General features: G+C 41.4%; 1 protein-coding gene across 5 annotated transcripts in view; it reads right to left on the reverse strand.

Annotated features, from left to right (window-relative positions):
* CADM2 (cell adhesion molecule 2) overlaps positions 1–16372 on the reverse strand; it is a 1138796-nt gene that overhangs the window by 249052 nt on the left and 873372 nt on the right. Inside the window, exon 1 of one of the 5 annotated variants that reach the window (XM_059720622.1) lies at positions 9510–10364. The exons of the other annotated variants lie outside the window; for them this stretch is intronic. The gene's annotated coding sequence lies outside the window, so the exon portion shown is untranslated. Of the gene's footprint in view, positions 1–9509; positions 10365–16372 lie in introns of those variants that run through there. 5 annotated transcript variants of the gene reach the window in all.

The raw sequence follows: 16372 nt of genomic DNA on the forward strand, positions 1-16372 counted from the left end.
CTCAGGCGATTAGTCAAGGAAGCACTACAGAGTAGGAGTTTTGAAGGGATGGGAGCCCAAGAAGGGTGGCTGTGCCTAAAGGAAACGATCCTTCGGGCACAAAGCAAGACGATCCCCAAGTGAGGCAAAAAAGGGAAAGGGGCCAGGAGGCTTCCATGGCTGACCAGAGAAATCCAGGGCAGCCTAAGGGCCAAAAGGGGAGCACATAAAAAGTGGAAACAAGGTGAGATCACTAAAGATGAATATACCTCCTCTGCTCGTGCTTGTAGGGAGGCAGTTAGGCGGGCCAAAGCTACCATGGAGCTGAGGATGGCATCCCAAGTAAAAGACAACAAGAAATTGTTTTTTAGATATATTGGGAGTAAAAGGAAGGCCCAGGGAGGAATAGGACCACTGCTAAATGGGCAGAAACAATTGGTGACAGATAGGGGGGACAAGGCTGAACTCCTCAACGAGTTCTTTGCCTCAGTGTTCCTAAGTGAGGGGCACAACAAGTCTCTCACTGGGATTGTAGAGAGGCAGCAGCAAGGCGCCAGACTTCCATGTGTAGATCCTGAGATGGTGCAGTCACTTGGAAGAACTGGATGCCTTTAAGTCGGCAGGCCCGGATAAGCTCCATCCGAGGGTGCTGAAGGCACTGGCCGACATCATTGCAGAGCCACTGGTGGGAATATTCGAATGCTTGTGGCGCACGGGCCAAGTCCCGGAGGACTGGAAAAGGGCTAACGTGGTCCCCATTTTCAAAAAGGGGAGGAAGGAGGACCCGGGCAACTATAGGCCAGTCAGTCTCACCTCCATCCTTGGTAAAGTCTTTGAAAAAATTATCAAGGCTCACATTTGTGAGAGCCTGGCAGGGCAAATTATGCTGAGGGGAAACCAGCATGGGTTTGTGGCGGGCAGATCGTGCCTGACCAACCTAGTCTCTTTCTATGACCAGGTTACGAAATGCCTGGACACAGGAGGAGGGGTGGATGTTGTATACTTAGACTTCAGGAAGGCCTTCGATACGATATTCCACCCCATACTGGTGAACAAGTTAAGAGGCTGTGATGTGGATGACTGCACAGTCCGGTGGGTGGCGAATTGGCTAGAGGGTCGCACCCAAAGAGTCATGGTAGATGGGTCAGTCTCGACCTGGAAGGGTGTGGGCAGTGGGGTCCCGCAGGGCTCGGTCCTTGGACCGATACTCTTTAATGTCTTTATCAGCGACTTGGATGAGGGAGTCAAATGTACTCTGTCCAAGTTTGCAGATGACACAAAGCTATGGGGAGAAGTGGACACGCTGGAGGGCAGGGAACAGCTGCAGCCAGACCTGGATAGGTTGGACAATTGGGCAGAAAACAACAGGATGCAGTTCAACAAGGAGAAATGCAAAGTGCTGCACCTAGGGAGGAAAAATGTCCAGCACACCTACAGCCTAGGGAATGACCTGCGGGGTGGCACAGAGGTGGAAAGGGATCTCGGAGTGCTAGTGGACTCCAAGATGAACATGAGCCGGCAGTGTGACGAAGCCATCAGAAAAGCCAATGGCACTTTATCGTGCATCAGCAGATGCATGACGAATAGGTCCAGGGAGGTGATACTTCCCCTCTATAGGGCGCTGGTCAGACCGCAGTTGGAGTACTGCATGCAATTCTGGGCGCCACACTTCAAGAAGGATGCGGATAACCTGGAGAGGGTCCAGAGAAGGGCAACTCGTATGGTCAAGGGCCTGCAGACCAAGCCCTACGAGGAGAGACTAGAGAAACTGGACCTTTTCAGCCTCCGCAAGAGAAGGTTGAGAGGCGACCTTGTGGCTGCCTATAAGTTCATCACGGGGGCACAGAAGGGAATTGGTGAGTATTTATTCACCAAGGCGCCCCCGGGGGTTACAAGAAACAATGGCCACAAGCTAGCAGAGAGCAGATTTAGACTGGACATTAGGAAGAACTTCTTCACAGTTTGAGTGGCCAAGGTCTGGAACGGGCTCCCAAGGGAGGTGGTGCTCTCCCCTACCCTGGGGGTCTTCAAGAGGAGGTTAGATGAGTATCTAGCTGGGGTCATCTAGACCCAGCACTCTTTCCTGCTTATGCAGGGGGTCGGACTCGATGATCTATTGAGGTCCCTTCCGACCCTAACATCTATGAATCTATGAATTAGATCTTATCGCACCTTATTGCTAGCGCAGGGGCTCCCAGCTATACATGCATATTAAAGCTCAACAGCAACCAGCTCTAAAGTTAGTGCATAGTTTTGAAGCCCAACTTTAGAACTGGCTGGAGCTTTATAGGGTGTGATAGCTACTTTTCAGTGCAGCTGGTCTCAAAATAATTTGCCAAATTAATGGTTTTAATTGTGGGATACCTGTAACAGGTTGAGCAGACCTAAGGGATAGGCTGCTATTTCTGTGCACTATGAAACTAGTTAAGGGACCCCTGCAAAAACACCACTGCCTCACTGAGCCTAGGAGAGATAATAAATCCCTACTCATTAGCGTAATGAAGCAGGGAGAAGTAGTTCACCAGCACCAGGGAAGCAGGGGGTTGAAAAAATGAAAGCAAATTCACTGCCAGGCCAGCTAGTGCTGTGCTTCTGGAAATGCAGCCAGTGATGCTGCCCTGCCCATGCACTGTGGCACTCAAGGAACTCAGGTGTCATGCTATGCCTCTCCCCTTACTTTTGCCCTCAATAGCTCTTGGCTCAAAAGAGGGAGGGAAGGGCAGACAATATAACCTTGTCATCCGTTTCCCTTTCCTCTACTTTCCTCTTTACATCTATGTTGGGCCACATCCTATTACTTTTCCCTCCACAAATTTATTATACAGTTGTTTCTCTCACTTCATTCAAAGCTCTCCTAAAACTCATGTATATGCAGTCTTACATATGGCAAGGGAAAGAGGAGTCATGGACAACATAAGAGAGCACATCAGGATGTGCTTGGCCTTATTGAACAACCATGTGATTTTATTATTTATACCTTTTATATTTTTCCTCTTCCATTTTTAGAGTTTTACCTGGCCAAGATTGCATGGATGACCTGTAAGCCCGTGAGGAACCTTAAGAAGTCATGGGGGGGGGGGGGGGGGTTGAGGATGCCGAGGTCTGTCCACTAAGGGGCTCAATCTATTTCTGATGATCTCTTGTTGTGCTATGTTAAATTTAGATTTTGTTTTCTTTTATTCTTTATACTTTGCATCCCTAATGATAAAATTAAACAATAGAGTGCTGTAACAGAAGCATTTCAGATAAACTGTACCTGGAGACATTTCCTTTGTGCTTATTTTATAAGATTTAGCACTGCAGCAACAATGTTTGGTGAAAGTATAAGACTACAAGTAGTCACAGATTGCAGCCCTGAAAATATAACCTGCAAGAACTGGCCTGAGGCTGGCAATTGTTGCTACTACAGCTTTGGTTGAATAAGCTATAATTTGACCCTAAAGCACCTGTCCAGCCAAAGCATAACAAAGAATTGATGACAACAGCTATTTCAATGGTATTTGCAGAGACAAGAACACATCAAGTGTCAGGAGTGAAAGTAATAAAAAATGGCTAAACTTTCCATTACAAATAAAACTGAAGAAAACCTTTCTGATCCTGTTTGTAAGAGAAATGTGTGTAATGCCAAGGTTTAAAACTGAAATTGGAGGAGAGAGTAGCAGGAGGAGACCACCACACATTCTGCTTGATCAATGAAAAGTCTGGATGTATAACACTAGAAACAGCCTCCAGGGAAATAACACATAACAGCTTTGTTTCTGTAAAATCTGTTGTCACTGTATTTGTTTGTTTACTTAGAAAATTTCATAAAGGTGCATTATCTCCATCTCAGAAACACAATGGGAAGAGTTTGAAAATCAATGGTTTAAAAGAAGCCTTCTAAAAGTCATTTGGAATAAGGATTATTAAGCAATACTGAATTCTCTTCTATTTTTATTATCAGGTATACACCAACAACTAGAATTAACGACTCAGGACAGAGACAAATCCACTTAACAGAATAGCCTCTCATTTTATGGTAGGTATTGCAGGCCTGATCTAGCAAGTGTCAAAATGTATATATTATATTGAATTGTTGTAAAACAACTATCAATGACTATTATTAATATGTTATAGTATGTTACTGTGAAAAGACACTTCCATATTGTTGGGCACTATGCAAGCTGGAATGCAAGGAGTGAAGATCCTGCCTCCAAATTTTTTTTTTAATTATTATTATTTATTTTTTTTACAGGAAATAAGTATATTTTAAGTGATTTTTAAATTGACTCTCTCTCTTCAATGAACTCCCTGCCCTAGTTTTGTTTTTTTTTTTCTCAGAAAATGAGAGAGAAAGATTTAGTTCCTTCTAGATGCATCCTAGTACTTCTTGATACTGGGCTATATGGTATGAAATCACTATTTCTATTCTTTAGTTACCAAGGACCCCTGAACATCCAGGCAGCTATTTTTATCCTTGAAATATATATATTGTGAGAATCCTAAAGATATTTGTTCGAAGTGGAACACAAAGGCAAAAGTTGTATAGATGTGTTTATGTATCCTCCAAATAAAATGAATGGAAAAAAATAGGATTAAAAAAAACAACCCTTGTTTCTTTTGGGGGAACAAAACCAACAATATGATTGTGCCTGCAGCATTCAATTGCAACTTGATTTGTTTCCATCCAATAACATCAGTTCATCCCATAATGTAATTGTTTAAAGATGACATGTTGATTGTTTTTGCCCCTTGGCAAAATACTTTCTCATAGTCACTTCCACAGTACAATTTAGAAAGGAATATGAGTGCAACATGTACAGTACCTACAGAAAGAAACCCATGGTATTACACTAACTGCAAGCTTCAAAATGTCACCCTACTGTGCAAAGCACAGGGAGCATTTCAAATGGTGAATTTATCAAACTGGCCATGTTAAAATATGCTATCAGCTTCTTTCTTGATTTTTTACTAGTGAAGAAGAATTTATGCAATACAAAGCAAAAATACCTCTTACTTAAAAGACAGGAAGCTGTGCCTGCCTGAAGGGGTCTATGAGAAGCTCAGGAATGATTTATACATCCCAGTGGTGGGGACTGGAAAGCTTACTGGTGGAAACTATCAATTTTCAAGACAGTATTATAGAGCAGGTTTCATAAGCTACCTATGGGTGACACTAAAGTAGAATGAGCGCTAACAACCAGGAATTAAAGTGACTGTGAATATTGAAAAAAAACCTTTAAAAATAGATTTTGTAGTGCTTTTTGGGCTTGGTTGTGGATTCTTTTCTTGCTTGCTTACCCTGGGGCGTTAGTTGTCAGTTAGCTTAGGAAAAACCTACACTGCAATCAACACGGTGGCATTCACTCCCATACATCTGATTACCTCCCCACTTGATTCATAAGAGTGTTGGTGGACACATACTGAGAAATACCATGAACAATGTGCTGCCATTCCTAGGAGAGAAAGTCTAATGGGAAATAGTCTTGGCTTTTGCAAGTTATAGGATGCTATCTAAATTATACTGTAATTATATGATCCCAGAATGTCTATGCTTTAAAGAATGTATCCTATGGGGTTTAGAAACAGGTATTTGTCAAGAAAAAGACACTTGATAGAAACATTGGTAAAGCTGAAACAAAAATTGAGCCCCAGTGCAAATTAGTGTGGTTGCCGTAACACCAGCCACTGCCACTGCCCAGGGTGAATAAAATACTTGGTACATCTCTATTCCATAACCTGCTTTTTCTTCCTTAATCTACAGAAGTGGAGTTACTGTGCCTTCAAAAACACTGCTTTATAAGCCTAATATTTCAAAGATAATTCAGTTGATCTCACTCTTTAATCCTCTCTTCTATCTCCCCTTACATATTCCACTTCTAGAGGAAGTATAGATCACAATGATGGACATTGCCCTAGGAGGGACGGGAACAGGTCCCCAATTGTAGGATTGGATCCTAGGATCTTACAATCCCCCAGTTGCTTGTCTGGATCTTGTATTAAAAGTCATTGGTTAAAACTGATAAATGTCAATGGAATGGTTTCTTTCCATACTGGTAGCAGGGGCCCGAAGCCAGGGTATTACTTCCTTCCAAGACAACATCCATTGCACTGAGCCACATTATATTTAGCTTAGTCTGCTTATAGCCCCATGTATGGCAGTTTAAAAATGAGAGCTGGAATATGTTCTAGGCAATGCTTAGTCTGTGGCCTGGTGGTTGGAGCACTTTGCTGGGATGTAGAAGAGAGAGATTCAAACTCCCCTTAGGAAAAGGACACCAAAAGTCTTAGTTTTCCTCCCAGTGAGTGTCTTAACTTCTAGGCCACTGGGCTAAGCATTGGTAAGGCCACCCTCCTCCTCCAGAATCATTCTCTTCTTGGAGTTTTTCTCTAAGCACACATTTAGGGGCATATGCATAGAGTTACTGCCTGCCCAACTTATCCTGTTCTGCCAGATGCCACACAGAGTCATAGCAGGATGCCCAGAGAGGCAAATATAAGGCAGGCATAGCTGCACAGGAGCAGAATAGGGTCTAAAATCTGCCTAACCATGAAAGTGGCATTAAATGACTGACACAAACCTGTCATAGGGGTTCCCCAGTAGCTTGAGTTTCTCCCCACTTTCCCACTCCTTGTTCCAAGGAACAGACTAAAGTTTGCAGGTTTGCCCTGAAATAACTCCTTATACCTACAAGCCTCAGCTCCACTGCCCTTATACCAGATCCTGCAGCTGCAGCAGGGGAAATTCTTCCAGCTTTAAGTAATTATGTGATCCAAAAGTTGTGATCCTTCCAGCTGTGAAAGAAATTTTAGGTCCCCCTTTCCACAGAATAGCTTAGCATTAAATATCATTTACCCCTAAGATCACACTCTAACACAGGCGATCAGTAAAGACACAAAAACAACAAAAGGATTTATCATATAGGAGAAAAGAATTATGCAAGATAACATGACCATATAGTTAGAAGGTAGAATAAAAAGACAAGTTTCTTACTCTCTTATCTGTCTATACAATCTAGACCAGGGGCGGGCAATTATTTCGGGGAGGGGGCTGCTTACCGAGTTTTGGTAAGCTGTCAAGGGTTGTATGGATAGCCCCACTCCTTGACAGGTATCCCACCCCCTGGTCACCACCTTGTGACTGAAAGTCCCACCCCTAACCCCTGACCTTTGCCACCAGAAGTTCCTTCCCTTGCCCCCAGAAGTATTCCTATCAGCAAGGGGTTTTGCCATCTTTAAACCAGAAAAATACCAAATTATATTCTAAAAAGTGAACATCTACATCGTTCATTAATGTGATTTAAAAAAAATATTTTTGTCCTGATTTACATGTGTTTGTGTAGTGTACACAGAGGTGATTAAACAATACCTTAAAATGAAATCTTACTCTTGTATATTTTTTGGAGGGGGCTGTGGGTATGTGGGGGAGGGTGTGGGGGTGGATAACTGTGTGGGTGTGGGGTAAGGGATCATGTGGATGTGTACATGGATAGGTGGGGTGTGGGTGAGTATAGGGTTTGTCAGGGGCTGTGTATAGGTGGGAGGGTGGCTGGGGTGCGTGAGAGGATGTGGGTGTTGGGGTCTGCATGTATGGCAGTGTGCGGGGGCAGGGTTTAAAGATTAAAAAAGTGTCCTTTCCCTTTGACCTTCCCCCTCATATATCATGGCTGAAAATTCTTACATGGGAGGAATTTTATTTTTTTTAAATTCTGTGGTGGGTTCCAGAGAATCATCATTCAGATGTGGAATCTTTTTGTGAAACTACCTCGGAGTGTGGAATTGATTACAGGAGAGCTAATTACATGGAGCGTTGCAGATATTGACAGAAAAGAGGAATACTGTTCTTTTCCTCCAGAAGGAAGAGGAAGACATGAAAAGTTGGATGGGGAGACCAGAGAGAGAGAAAAAAAGAATTATTGTTAGACAGATTGAGAAGACAACTAAAGTACTTGAAGGGCTTGATCCAAAATCCATGACATTCAAAGGAGTCTTTCCACTGACTATCCTTGGTTTTTGTCAAACCTAAAATGCAGAAGCTTTGACTAGAGCAGTGTGTGCTCTAATGAAGGGCAGTATGTGCTCTCCTAACTACACAGTTTATCCATTAAAAATGTCACAAAAAACTCTATCGCAACCATAAATATGGGCACTTAGGGGAAGACTAATGGTTTAAATAAACAATTGACAATATCCCCTAATATCCAGCCTTCCAAAACCCCAAATTAACCCCAAATTAATTAACCTCAAAATTGTAAATGGCAGATATCTATCTCTTTTAACAACCCTAGGTGGATAGCACTCTCTCAGTCACCTTATCTAACAATTTGAAGGAAAGAACTTTTCACTTGAATGATTAAATGCTTCTGGCTCTATGCTTAGAAACACTGTTACATTTCATATCCTAAATTATATTCAGAAGAGAAGAATTATGATGCAAAAATATATGAAAGTTGTATTATTTTCATCATATCCAATATTTAAGGTACCCTTATGAAACAGAAATACCCTCATGACTGCTCATGGGGAAAAGGTTCAATGTTCACAGCTTCTCTAAGCTGTTCTAATCATTAACATCAAAATCTGTGACTCACGGGTATATTCAGAGTAAGAAGCTGTGGGGGAGTTTCTTTAAAAAAAAGAGCAAGCAAAATAGAGTAAGCAAAGCACAAAACTAATTAAACGTGATGCAACAAAAACTAAAGCATTTTTGATGCAATTTATTAAAGAGAAAAAGCTGTGAAATTAACAGCAATCAAAAACTAATTAAAGTTGATGCAATAGGAGCAGCCAAAGAATGCCTGATAACATTTATTGAACCAAAGAAACATGGCTGTCAAGTTAAAAGAAATCAAGCAAACTCTATTTTTGAATAGTAACACAAAGATAATTACTATCTGGGTGACACTTGCAGAATAAGATTCAAGTCATTACCTCAAAAGACAAAAGGACTGACATGCAGTGCTAAACTGCTCGTAAAAAAAGAGGGTCTTAATGTATAAACTTTATTAGGGATTCCTGGGTCTTGTATATAAACACATATGACTCATCAATCAAAAACAGTGCAGTATTGTTATTATTACAAACATTACTACTATTAATTAATAACTGACATTTAGACTATCTTGTCTAACAGGGCATTGCAAGCCAGGACTCTTGATTTCTGATCTTGGCTACGACTGCCTCAGAACCTTGAACATGTAATTAACATCCCAGAGTTTAGTGACTTTCATCTTATGATGCAAGATATCGCTCTTTTACTCCAGCATTATTTAATCTGCAGCTGATTGCCAGGAAGATATTTCTTATAGAATATTCTGGCAACAATTAGCAAGGGGTCTGAGCTGAACTTAGCGGGCAGTTAAATTCAATATATAGCTATTCATCATTTGATGTAATAAACTCAGATGCCACGGTCTTAGTTTTATAAAAATCATGAAAATAAAAAGTGATATGCTTACTAAAGGGTATAATTAAAACTCTTATATAAACAGCTTTCATTAAAAGATACCAAACTTCTCATGTAGCTTTACAAACGTACTTAAAAATAGTACCTGTTTGGGGGAGATTTCAGCGATCACTGAACATTAACTGCTTCTTGAATGAAATCCACACCACTCAGCATGGACCAAGAATAGCAAGGAGGTCCTGTCATGAATCCTCTGAGGAAAGTACTTACTCAGGACCTCTCTAGCCTTGTCCAGGCCTTCTGAATACCTCCTGAAACCAGCAGGAGAGCCCTGGATCCTTCAACTGAGACCTTGATTTTTCAATCCCCGACCCTCCCTGGTTTTCTGTTGCTCTGCTTCAGGGAGCTAGCTTCCAGTTCAGCTCTTGAGAGAGGGATTTTTACCTCTTGATAGGAAGAAACATACTCCAACATTTCAATCCGCATAGTAGGCAGATCCTCATCAATTAAGGCATTTATCAGGGCAAAGACCACACAGCCAGAGCTTTTGAAACTCTTCTAAAGGGTTAAGCAGTCCCTCTGTCCCCAGTTCATTGTGCACAGCCCTGAGCAACCCCTAAGGTGACTCAGTAATTCACCAGCTTGCCCAACCACAAGCCCCAAAGCTGCTCAGCTAGTCTCTCTTCTTCCTCCCTTCAATCAGGCACGCTGCTTGTTCAAGCTGCCTTGCCCACTGTCTGGCTTCTTTCGGCTTCTTTATCCCCTTTAGGTCCCCTGGAGCTTCTGGGGTGTCACTGGCAATTGCTACCTTGTGGATGTGTCAGCTAAGCTGGCTTCTGATGAAGTGAGTTGTGACCAAGGAAAGCTTATGTATCTCTGATTCTGTTTGTGTCTGTGTTTCACCCCTACCCTGACTTCAGAAGAAACATCTCCCCCTGTTCAAATTGTGTTGGTGCTGATGATCCATATTGTCTTGTCCCTCAAACAGGCAGCTGTGGCAGTTAGCAGAGATCCTCTCAATCATTCTTTCCCCTTGTAGTAGATTCCCCTTGGCCAATCAGCAGCAAGGGACAGGGCTGCTGAGGGCCCTGAGCCAATCAGTGGTGAGCTGGGCGTGCTGTGAAATGGGCTCCACACACCACACCATGAAAATCCCTTCATCTCACTGGGATTTAGGTAGGTCCCTACCAATTAGAATTTGCCCAGGATATCCTGGAAACACTTTGACAAGAGTCACAATGTAATCATCTGTTATTAACAGTCAGGATCTCTATTATGCACATCTGATCCAGACTCCTGAACTCCCAGTGCCCCTAATACTGGGAAAGTCTTTCAAAAGAAATTTAAAGGAAAGTCTTTCTTCCACTAAATAATCGACATAACTTCCTACAGCATCTTAGATTTTCCCTGCAAGTCTTTCACCGACGTACAAAACAAGCATAACCCTATTCATCTTATGAGGGATAATGAGACCACAGCCAGAGGTAGCATGGCTGCCGAGAAGCTGATTGTCACGTTATTTTTTTTTTATACTAGCACAAATGATTTCCTTAGCGGCAAAATAAAAGTTTTCCATAATTCATTTCAATGCTTTTAAGTTTAACTTTCTGCTCTAATAAAAGATCTGCCTGTCTCTATTGCACAGTAAGTCAGAAATGACTGCTGAAGCACATCATTCAATTCCAGAGAGCTGCAATCTGATGTTACTGACATGCCTTGAGAAGATTTTATGTGCGATTACTTCATTTTTTCATAAACCTAGCATTGTCTTTAAGCATAAAATAACAGGTTAGTCTGTCTAATGATGTTGACTTTTTCCTTTACAACCTTTTTCCCCTCCCCCCATGGGTTTTAACAGCAGAAAAGATCCTCGTTACCTGTGTGGTTTTTCAGCTCTACTACTTTTCTTAAAAATGCTTACCCTTTCAGGGTCCAAAAGACTTACTGTGCTAGCAGAGACCATTTATATCATTAAAACGAACCTTTAATCCATCACTTTTCTCTGTTGTGTGATTAAATTGTTTATACCAGCTGAATAACATGTCATATTTTTTCCTACTTTTTAGTGAATGCCGTCTCCTAAAAACTTACTAGGTCATATTACTTTGAAGTGCAGGATATATTCATTGTGTGGTGATTCCAGGCAGCAAACCATACTCCCTCTAGAATTGCATTAAAACTCGGTACTTTTCCTCATTATGTGGAGTTGGGCATTATTTAAAATAGTGTCATTGGGCCAAACTCAGTCTTAATGTAAGCAAGTGTAACATTAGTGCAATCTATAGATTTGCATTTCTTTATGCTAGGCTTGAGTCAGTCTCATTACAGATAAACACAGTTGTTATCACATTTCTAGTGTTAGAAATGTACCATAAAGATTGATTGTGAGGTCATATATATATAATAACTTTTGTTCTGAACAAGACAGAAAATTTCACTTCTATTATTTTTCCATTCAGATGTATATATTAAAAACAGGTTTGCTTCTAAACACAAACATAAAAGTAAAAATAAAATAAAATCTACTTAAATGAACACACTGACACTGGTGGCTTGCAGGAAGGTGATTTGAAAATGTCTGTTAAGTTTGAACCATGCAGTGGGGATAATCTTTGAAGTTTCCTAGGCCATCTTCTTCACTGTGCAACATAAATTACTCCAATTCAATTTCTATTACCCTCTATTCCAGGCCTATTAAATCTTTCCAAATAGATCTCCTTTATGTCATGCACGTACAGTGAGATTCAAGGCTCTTTTTATCATACAGTTAAGGGGGAGAGAGGGCCTCATACTGCTCTCAAACACAGAGAGTAATTTCCACATTTTAAAGTAACAAATTAATCCTGACCTCCTCTACTGCCTCTTGAAGAAAGGTTCTGACCTATTGGGCCTTGATCAGTTTGACATTAAAAATTCTAATTATTGCTAGCAGTTAACAGAAAGGAGAAGAAATCAGAACCAACCACAATATATGAATATGTGAACATCTTTTTCCATTGGAAAATGTAACCTTCTTCATTAACTGCATATTTTGTACATTTTTTCCATTTGCCCTTCCTCTTTGGTTTTCCCCTTCCTAATTGAGAGTACAGAGTGTAATTGAAGGATATCTGTATCTTTGGCAAGGCAGAAGAGATTTGACACAATTTGAAAGAGATCTTCTCTACTAACAGGGATTGAATTTTTCAATAAAATGGGTTTATTTTTGACTGATGAGAAAACATTCTCTCAATAAGCTGTGATCTCTGATGGATTTTATGTGGCATGCTTAACTTCCTTCATCACAAATTGACAACATCATTGCTAACACATTTTGTATATCACAGATGAACTATCTTCTGAATTCTTCAGCACATAGACTGACATTTTATGGACAGTAAATCCCCTCATTTTTGAAAAAGAAATGCTATACACTTTAAGACGCATCGATCTGGAGGATACAGCTAAACTCAACCAGGCTTAACATTCTTGGAAATATCACAAGCTGACCTGAGCCATATTTATTGAATTCTTATTTAGCATCTCAAAAGCCATAGTTAAAGTAACACATTAGGAAAGGCAGCTTACAGCTACCATCATGTGTTGATGAAGCATTCTATTATCTTAAGGTGATCGGGTGTGGTCAAAGAAAAAGAATGGGGGCAAGAGAAAAAAATATATCTGAAAAGCATTTCCCTTAAGAGAAGCATACTCAAATAAAGGAAAGCCTGGGTGGGGCTAAGGAAGTTATATGCAGAGTTGAATAGAAACATGTCCAACTAATCCTGTTTCAGATCCACCTATTGACTGAAATGACCTCAAGCTCCCATTGCTCCCAAACCCACTTCAAAATTCTGCACTTGGCATAAGTATTTTTATAGAACAAGGCAAACCATTGTTAAAAAATGAGGGGAGCAGACGCCAGCACCAGGGAGGGTGCAGTGAGGTGGGGGGAGCAGACGCCAGTGCCAGGGAGGGTGCAGTGATGGTGGTGGGGAGCAGACGCCAGTTCCAGAGGGCCTATTTACTGAGGCTGGACTAAGCTGAGGCCTCAACACAAGAAGACAATGTCTACATAACATTTGCAAGGCTTGGGGCATGATAAAGGGGTAGTTTTGGAGTCCCGCATCTAGCCCATAAGGCTTGGGGGTATCATAAGACACCTCCTGAGTGTGGGGCCCAATAAAAGGGTCCAGCAACCCACAGGATTTAACGGAGTCTGTCAGGACTGTGACTGAGCAGCAACTCAAGGGAAGCCTCCCAATTCATCATTTATATCAGCAAGACGTGGCAGAAGAGATTAGTAGGTGCCCGTAGGGTGGAGCTGTCATGGTTATGGTGCCCTAGGGACATCACAGCCATCCCAGGGATGGCCATATTTTGACAAACAATTAAAAACTAAGCAAGGGAAGCAATTGATGGATGAGAGAAAAAGACAACTCCCAGGATAAATAAACATACCTATTTCAATCTCCTACATTCTAGATTTAGATAATTAAACTATATATCTACTGCCTAAAGTATAAGATATTTTATATTCTGTATTTCTCTTTCTTAGACAAGGGAAGAGAATGAGTGAGTTGGCAGTTATTTTTCTGTGTATAGGAAACATCACACATTTCCCCCTTTGGAATCCTCCCTTTGCTGGATGAGGGATAAAGCTGATCAAGGGACAGATTTTTCTTTGGAGAATAGAAGAGATGGAAACAGGACTTCCAAACAGAATCTTCTAAACTCCCAACCAGGCTCCATCATCTCTTGCCTGCTGCTTCCATTTCAAATTCACCTTCTGGTGAATCCTAATTTCACTAGCCCAAGAAAAAGAGAAGCTGAAATCTCCAGATCTTGGGGGAGGGGAAGAATTTATTTCTGTTTTTAGCATGGGAGGGAAATGGGAACCTTACTTTAACCAGTGCCCACAGTTTCATTTAACAACCAGTCCTAATGTAACAAACGGAGAACTGATGAATTGAAGTCTCTTGGTCTTCAAACTGTGGAAAGGAAAATTAAATTTCTTCAGGACTTGGGATTTCAAATATATAGGCATCTGTGATTAGTTAGGGTGCAGTGTCTACATATGTGCCCAGGACATTAGCAATTTAAACAAGGATAGAGCAAGCCCAGGCTGGCAGGAGATACAGGGGGGCCAGCTTCAAGCTCTGGGTGACAGCTTCAGGTGACAGGGGCTGGCTGGGGCACAAGGGTGCTGAAAGTGTGCAACCATGTGGTGAGGTGGCAAGAATATAGCCCCTGGCTGCCTACAATTTATGTCCATGGTCAGCATCTATGTGCGTGTTTAATTGCAGTAAATTACCCTAGCCAAAGATAGTACTGTCCTTCATCTTACTGTGGTGTAAATTAGTTTACTATAGCCTAATACCATTGTACATACAGATAGTGATATTTTACTCCACAGCTAATTACTCCAATTCAAGCAGTAAAGCACATGTGTAGACACAACCACTGAAATTTATCTACTTCTCTTCCCTAAGTACTCATATAATTCCGGTATCTGGGTATCTCATAATCTTTTAATTCATCTGCCCTCATAAAAACCTCTGTGAGGTAGGAAAGTGATAGAATGTCCTTTCTACGGCTGGAAAATGGGTGCTGTGAGACTAGAGCCAAGATCTGTAAGGAGTGACCTAGAAACTGCTACTCAGAGATGAAGCAAACAGAATGTTATGTGACGAATGCCCATCTGCAATGATAAGGAGGAGACAGTCTGAGATAAAGGGGGCTTGAAAACAAAAAGGAAAAAAACAGGGAACTGGGTTAAAAGGGCTCATTAAAATACTAAAAATCATGCCCCTAGGTGGGGAAAAAGTATGCTAATGAAACATACATGTATGTAAATGAGATACATGGCTAAAACACAGGTATAGAGACATGCTCAGTAAAGAACTCCTTGCATCACTCCTTTATAACCAATTAGCAAACAAGGATGCTTATGAAGGTTCAAAAACTCCTGTATAAAAAAGATGCTTAGAAATAGTGATCTGGGTGCTTGTTATGTGAAATTATTCCGCTCGCACCTTTTATTGCTAGCAATAAACCTTCTTTATACTTTCACCCCTGGTATCTTTATTGGCCTTTGCATACTGGGCACAATCCCAGACTTGAGCTGGGGCTCAACAGATCCACAAACGTATTCAGACACTGAACTTCCATGGATTTCAATGAGATTTTAGGCACCTAAACACCTTTGTGGATCTGGCCCTACGTATCTTGTAAAAGGCTATACAGGAGACCAAAGAATGGAACTCAAGATTCTCAAGTCCTGAGTGAACACACTAAATAAAAATTGAAACTTTTGCCTGCAGAAACTGCATGCTGTTTATCTGATGAGGTTGAATTTGCTTGTGCTATTCTGGAAAAGCTAGTTTTGAGAAATGGGTTACTTTAATCACAATTTGCTTTGAATGCTCTTGTTCATCCTGATCTTCCCAGGGATTGGCATCCACATTGGCCAGGACAGCTGGCAAGATCTTGCTCACATGAATTTGACTCTTGAAGCTAATAGGTCCATTGCCCTAATGGAACATAACTATGATAGGGGTCATGCAATAATTTCCTACATGACTTCAAAGACTACAAAAGGCTTTGCAGATGAGACCATGGCTTGAATTTTTGTGTGGTGCAATAAAGAGGCTGAAGTGGGGGATCACCTGTGTGTGTGCTGTGTGTGGGGGGGTGTGCCTGTGCATGTGGTACAGCACTGGGGTCGGGCTACCCACATGTCCAGTGTGATGAGGAGGGGAGCTTCCCACACATTCAGTGCAGTGTTGTGTGTGTGGGGCGGGGGGAGCTGCAGCCCAGGGACCCATGGCTTGCATTAGTATGAGCCTTGCTGATGCAGCCTGTGCAGCCCCTGGCTGTATAGAAGTTGGACAGCCCTGAAGTACAGTATAAACTAAGAATGATGACAGTGAAAGAAATGTTGATTTTTAACATCACAAAATGCTTTGTTAACCCAAAACATTTTCCCCCTAATTCAACATTTTTTTCTAATTTGGAATTGAAACAAAT

Source organism: Alligator mississippiensis, chromosome 1 (assembly GCF_030867095.1).
Source record: "Alligator mississippiensis isolate rAllMis1 chromosome 1, rAllMis1, whole genome shotgun sequence".
NCBI lineage: Eukaryota > Metazoa > Chordata > Crocodylia > Alligatoridae > Alligator > Alligator mississippiensis.